This window comes from Microcebus murinus, chromosome 4 (genome assembly GCF_040939455.1).
Source record: "Microcebus murinus isolate Inina chromosome 4, M.murinus_Inina_mat1.0, whole genome shotgun sequence".
Classification (NCBI taxonomy): Eukaryota; Metazoa; Chordata; class Mammalia; order Primates; family Cheirogaleidae; genus Microcebus; species Microcebus murinus.
In genome coordinates this window covers 48306920-48313887 of record NC_134107.1, presented here as the reverse complement: position 1 = coordinate 48313887, position 6968 = coordinate 48306920, and the positions used below count along the sequence as shown (strand labels likewise).

Here is a 6968-nt window from a genome sequence, read left to right as displayed (position 1 = left end):
GAATACTCATCATAAATGGTGAACTTTTCTGCATGCAAATTTTTAAGAACACTACCACGAGGTCGGAGGATCTCAGGGTGAAGTGCAGACAGTGACAAATGAATCTGATTATATCACAAATGTGTGATATAACCTCACTGAAGAAGTAAGGGGCTGATCTAAGTCACTTCAGAAAACCATGTTTTAAGTGAATGCTTTAGAGCTAAAGAAAAAGAACTAAACATAAACACTATACTCTGCTGGTTTGGGGTAGTGATTCTGAAACGACTTTACAGGTATACTAGGGTAGAACCAATAAGTAAATAAATTGTAGATAAGGGAAGTCAGGTTTCTGTCCGAGGAAGAAGTTATACAAATTCATCAATGGGAGAGGGCTGGGATGAGTCCTGTGGTGCGGTATTAGAGTTGGAGATGTCTGTATGAACTTATGTTTATTATGCAGATATAGAAATAAATATAGATATATGTGCACACAGGGGTCGGTATATATGTGTGTGTAGACACACACACACTCACATTTGCTAGCTCTGTTCACTGAGCAGGACAAGAAGCAGTGACACATTAGTAGCAAAGAGCCCATCCAGCCCCCAAATATTCATTTCTAAATACAATTCTCCAACAAAAACACATGGGGACAACCTGAAAGAGCTCTCAGTGGCTAAGGCTGAAACAATTGGAACAACAAAATAAAAAGTGATAGTATTCTATTGTAAACCAAAGAATAAAAAGTATATATATGAGCCCATACTGATATAAATAAATGATTGAATAAATAAATAAATAGGTAAGTTCAGGAAAAGGAGCAAATTACCTTTACAGAAGAATTTAAAAGAGTATTTGTAGATAAGCCTCAGGGAGGTAATTAATTTCTTTCCCCTTGAGTGTGTGCTGGATTTAGTGACTTGCTTCCAAAGAACAGAGGTATGGGAAAAAAAAATAGTAACTTCACAGTGAAGAAAACTGGTAGGTACCACTTTAATCAAGTGGGCAAGGTAAACATCATAGTGATAAATAATGTCGATAGCACATCCCCCTGATATGATGTGATGAAAAAGTCGCTTTACTGAAGTAATTCACCTTTGTGGCAATTTTTCCCAAAACTTATAACTCTAGTATAATCATGAGAAAAACATCAGAAAAACCCAAACTGAAGGACATTCTATAAAATATCTGACCACTCCTCAAAAATGTCAAAGTCCTGAAAAAAAGGAGAGACTGAGAAACTGTCAAAGATTGGAAGGGATTAAGGAAACATGATAACTAAATACAATATGGAATCGTGGATTGGATTCTTGAACAGAAGAGGGACATTAATGAAGAACACTGATGAAACCTGAATAAAGGCCATAGTTAATTGTATTACACCAATGGTAATTTCTTAGTTTTGACAACTGCACCATGATCGTGTTAAGATATAAACATTAGGGGAAGCTGGGTAAAGGGTATATGGTAACTCTCTGGCCTATCTTTGTAACTTTTTTAGTAAATCTAAAATTATTTCAAAAATAACCTAAACATTTTTAAGCAGTTTCAGAAAAGCAAATTCTGGCAAGTATCTAGTACAAGAAAAATGTTCTTCTGTGGGTCAGGAATATTTCCCCAGGCCTCACCACGAGCTGGTTGAAAAATGCCTCTCCTTCTGCTAGAAGTCCCTGCTTATCGAAGCAACTTTTGGAATTCAGCACACAAGGGGCCATAGTCTTGGGAAAACAAATGCATTGACAAGGGCACATGAGCATCCTGCCACTAGAAAGCTATATCCCCCAATTGTAAGTAGATCAACGAACTCTCAGGCTAATTGTACCAACCTCAGACAAGTTAGTTATTGAGAGGAGTATCTCTTATCCCAGGGTCCAAAGTCTACTTTCCAGAGCACCAAGGCTCAAAATGAGACCCTACAATCTGTTGGTTTACCCCCCAACTCCTACCCACCTCCCTACTTCCTTACCCCCTGTCCCTTTTATCCTTGTTATTCTAGCCCAGTAGTCCCCCTGGTAGCCAGCTCTCTCAGGAATCTCTCAGCAACACCACACTGGTTGGTTTTTTTGTTTTTTTTTTTCAGTCTTTCATATGATTTATTTTATCCCTTCAACCATAATAATATGATATCCAAACTTTGTCTTCACCGGTGGATCTGTAAACACAGGTTTATCCATCCCACTTACAGGCAAGGCAAATGCTGCTTCTTGAAAAGGTCCGACCATGGACCCTCTGGTCATCCAACCCAAGTCGCCCCCTTGCCTGGCTTTATCTTCACTATATTGTGCAGCCACTTCACTGAATCTCATTCCAGACTTTAACTTTTCCATGGCTTCTATGATTTTGCCGTGTTTTCCCCAAAGAATGTGTCTGACTTTTACTGCATTGCCATCACCTTTGGGACCCTGAGCCTTCTTGTCAGAACTGTCGCTCCCAGAGGCTGCTCCCCCTTCCAGAATCACTTTTCCTTTGGGCGGCATCTTCTAAACTTCCACGCTGGCTTTTTATAATGAAGTCTATTTCTGATACTTCCACATTCCTTTTACTTTCTTGAACAATATGAAACCAGTTTCTCGCATTTTCAAAAATGACATTCTCTTCCCCTTTGATTTTTTTTTTTTTTTTTTTTGAGACAGAGTCTCGCTTTGTTGCCCAGGCTAGAGTGAGTGCAGTGGCGTCAGCCTAGCTCACAGCAACCTCAAACTCCTGGGCTTCAAGCAATCCTGCTGCTTCAGCCTCCCAAGTAGCTGGGACTACAGGCATGCGCCACCATGTCCAGCTTATTTTTCTATATATATTAGTTGGCCAATTAATTTATTTCTATTTATAGTAGAGACGGGGTCTTACTCTTGCTCAGGCTGGTTTTGAACTCCTGACCTCGAGCAATCCACCCGCCTTGGCCTCCCAGAGTGCTAGGATTACAGGCGTGAGCCACCGCGCCCGGCCCGCTTGATGTTTTTATTACATACGAGTTGTGGCTATATTCTAGAAAATATAGAATCAACGACCCTAGAATCTAGTCTCAACCAGGTTAAAAGAACTTGATTCTCTCCCTCTTGTATAACTAATTTTTGTTTAATCTCTGTGTACTTTCCTCGTGTTTTTCCTTATCATTCTGTGTTTGAAGGCCTGTGTAACCTGAATTGCCACTTTCCTTTCGGAGACAGACAGAAATATGCATTTCATTTGTGTTTCAAGTATTAGACCCTTTCCCTTTCTCACTTTAGTTTTATGGTTTCTAAGACTTTGCCCTGAACTTCAAGTTCTTCTGGCCAATATAATACTGTCCTGGTTGTCAATGATTTTTAGTACCCACTGTAAATGAGAGCTTTTCTTTACCAAAGTTCTGCAAGATCTGTTCTGTGTTAACAACTACATTGTGTTCTTGAGTCAAGCCTAAGGCATGCAGGGCAGCTTCTTAGGAAAGCTGGAATGAAAATCAAGGGTGCTGAATATGTTTGTTTCCTTTCTGTTGTTCAAAATTTATTACACATAACTTATTTTGGTGATTACTACAGTAAATAAACACTTTTTACTTTAAAGAAATGGAAAGGGTAATTATTGGCTAACAGAATTTTTGTCTTTTTACTACTGACAAACCTGGACTTAGAAATGCCTGACCTCTGTGTATTCCTCTCCCAACTTGGGTACAGAATGAGAAATTTCCTACCAGTTACACTGTAGATGAGCAGTTTACTCCTCCTTGTTATCCTTTCTGGGAGCTGCTATCCCTGCCAGGGAGCCGGGACCTCAACTCAGTTTCCCCTTTCATTCTGGTCTCCACTTTGGTTCTGTGCCAATGATAGGAGAGGTGAGCGAGAGCAAGCAAGGGAAGGAAAAGCCCATCCTGCTGTTGCCATGGTATTATTCCACACCAGGTCCTCCTTCGTCACCTCCTTCACCACTCCCCCTATGGTCAAGAAAGAGTGACTTGACTGGCAACTTCAAAGGTGAGATTTTGAAGAAAAGAAGAGTGAGAAAGGGAAAACTCCATCCCAATATAGCTTCTGACTCTAATTCTCCCACTCCCTGTCATACTGCATCTCCTTTTGCCATAAAACTTTTTTTTCGGTTCTTTGTTTCACTAATTTCAAGCCTCAGGGTTCAGCCTCTGGCCAATTCCTTAGCTACTAAAGCTCCTGCCTGCCCCACTCCTCAACCATTCCACATCTGACTCCACTCCCATGCTGTTTTCTCTTGCACCAATGACAGTGACTTGGCTCTGGTGAAGCCCACTTTCATTGTCAGGGAGGAAGCAGAATGGCACCTAAAGGGAATGGCAGTGAGGGAAGATGTATTCATGGCACCTCAAGATGTATTTCTGTCATTTACCTTGATAAGTGTAAATAACATGCATATATTGCTATCTCTTTATTCATCATTATTCCTTAAATAATTACATATTACTTCCTATTCTTTCTATCTTTTCAATGTAATTATATATTTCCAAGACAAGATACTCAGTAGGCAAAGTTCAGGGAAGAGGGTAAGTCTGGCTGTTTCAATTTGGGAGTTGTCAGCATTCATATGATATCTAATATACAGATTGAATGAAAGCACCAGCCTCGATCCTTATGCAAAATGTTAGTAAAGCTCAATTTCTTTTTCATTTCTGGACAAATACATTTTTTAAAAATACGATGTTGGTACGCTGGTACACTCCAGTAGTCCTAGCTACTCAAGAGGCTGAGGCAGGAGGATCGCTTTAGCCCAGGAGTTTGAGTCCAGCCTGGCAACAGAGACAATATCTAAAAATAAAACAACCCCCCCAAAAAATCACCATGTGATTAGAAATACTCATATTTCTCATGCCCTGGGGTGCTGGCCCCTCACTTTGCAGAGCACTGTTCAGAGATACAGGAATCCAACAGCTGAGTTCTATGGAATGCATGTTTTCAATTTTACTATAACCTGGCAAATTGCTCTCCAAACTGCAGTGTACTAATTTACAAGCAGTTTATGAAGGAGTCCCTGTTTCTTCACATCCTTCCCTAAACTTTATTTTAAACAGTTTCTATATCTATTGGTCTGTGGGTTCATCTGTCCCCTCAGGAACCAGATTTCTGCTTTAACTGACTATTAGACAAGAAACCCCACTCATCATCACACAAGGCTAACTTTTAGGGTTTTGTTAAGAAAGGTTTTGTTAATAAACCAAGAATTAAGTATGGATTTGTTTATTCTTTTCTGATCCTCAGTAAATGTTTTAAACTAAATCATATAATGTTAAGACACTGTCACTGGGAGCCCAGTAAGCACTAATACCTTACTCCCTGTCCTTCAGTAAATATTTGTTGAATGAACAGAAGAAAATTTTCACTCTATAGTCTATGACCTAGTGAAAATACAATGGATGTCTCTCTTAATCCTCTCTTGTCTTTGCTTCTCCTACAAGAGCTACCAATTCTTGGCCGGGCAAGGTGGCTCACGCCTGTAATCCTAGTTCTCTGGGAGGCCGAGGCGGGCGGATTGCTCGAGGTCAGGAGTTCGAAACCAGCCTGAGCAAGAGTGAGACACCCCCCCCCATCTCTACCATAAATAGAAATAAATTAATTGGCCAACTATTATATATAGAAAAAATTAGCCGGGCATGGTGGCACATGCCTGTAGTCCCAGCTACTTGAGAGGCTGAGGCAGCAGGATTGCTTGAGCCAGGGAGTTTGAGGTTGCTGTGAGCTAGGCTGAGAGATTTTTTTTTTTTTTTTTTGAGACAGAGTCTCACTTTGTTGCCCAGGCTAGAGTGAGTGCCATGGCATCAGCCTAGCTCACAGCAACCTCAAACTCCCTGGCTCAAGCAATCCTGCTGCCTCAGCCTCCCAAGTAGCTGGGACTACAGGCATGTGCCACCATGCCTGGCTAATTTTTTCTATATATATTAGTTGGCCAATTAATTTATTTCTATTTATGGTAGAGATGGAGTCTCGCTCTTGCTCAGGTTGGTTTCGAACTCCTGACCTTGAGCAATCCACCCACCTTGGCTTCCCAGAGCGCTAGGATTCAGGTGTGAGCCACCATGCCCGGCCAAGAGTTACCAATTCTTGTCAATTCTACTTCTGGGATACCTTGTGTGGCTCTGTCCTTCTCTGCAATCCCATTACCATTGTCCAAAATTATAGTCAACTAAACCTCCTATCTTTTGTTTCTCATTCTCCCACTCCAAGTCTTTTTCCCTCTTCAATCTAATCTCCATGTAGCCACTAGAGTTATCTTTCTAAAGTTCAAATAAATATTAGTCCTCTTTATAAAAAAAAAACATTAATAGTACATGGCTTGCATGGCTTTTCATATCTTGTTTCAATCTATATATTTTTACAACTTCATCTCTTACTATTTCTCATCAAGCACCATGCCCTCTATCTCAAACTTGAGAAAAACCCAAGCGAATTATCACATTTCAACTTGCTGGTAACTCTTTTATGTTTATGTGACATTCTACCTGCTTATTTTCTGTCTGGGAAATACTCATCTAACAATATCCTTACTCATATTTTGGGATTCAAGTCAAATATTCCTCTAGGAAGCCTTCCTTGAATTCCCAGAGAGCTGTTCTTCTGTGTGCCCACAGAACTTTCTACTGACTCCTCTTATAGCAGTTATATTTGATTATGTTTACCTTTCTTGCCATCTCAAGCAATGCTGTTCAATAGAAATACACTACAAGCCACATATAATTTTAACTTTTCCAGTAGCCACATTAAAAAAGTAAAAAAGAAAACACATGAAAATAATTTTAATAAATTTTATTTAACCCAATATATCCCCAATATTATCATTTCAACATGAAACTAATATAAAATTTATTAATGAGGCATTTTACCTTACTATTATGATTTTATTAAGTCTTAAAAATCCAGCATTTTTTATACTTATAGCACATCCCAATCTGGACTGGCCACATTTCAAGTACTCAGTAGCCACACATGGCTAGTGGCTTCTGTATTAGACAACTAATGTGAGCTTTAAAAGGAATCATATCTTGGCTGGGCGTG

At 39.8% G+C, this 6968-nt stretch overlaps 1 pseudogene; it reads right to left on the bottom strand.

Moving 5' to 3' along the window:
- Positions 1-2024: 2024 nt before the first annotated feature.
- LOC105880005 (peptidyl-prolyl cis-trans isomerase NIMA-interacting 4 pseudogene) lies at positions 2025-2577 on the bottom strand (annotated as a pseudogene).
- Between the last annotated feature and the right edge of the window lie 4391 nt (positions 2578-6968).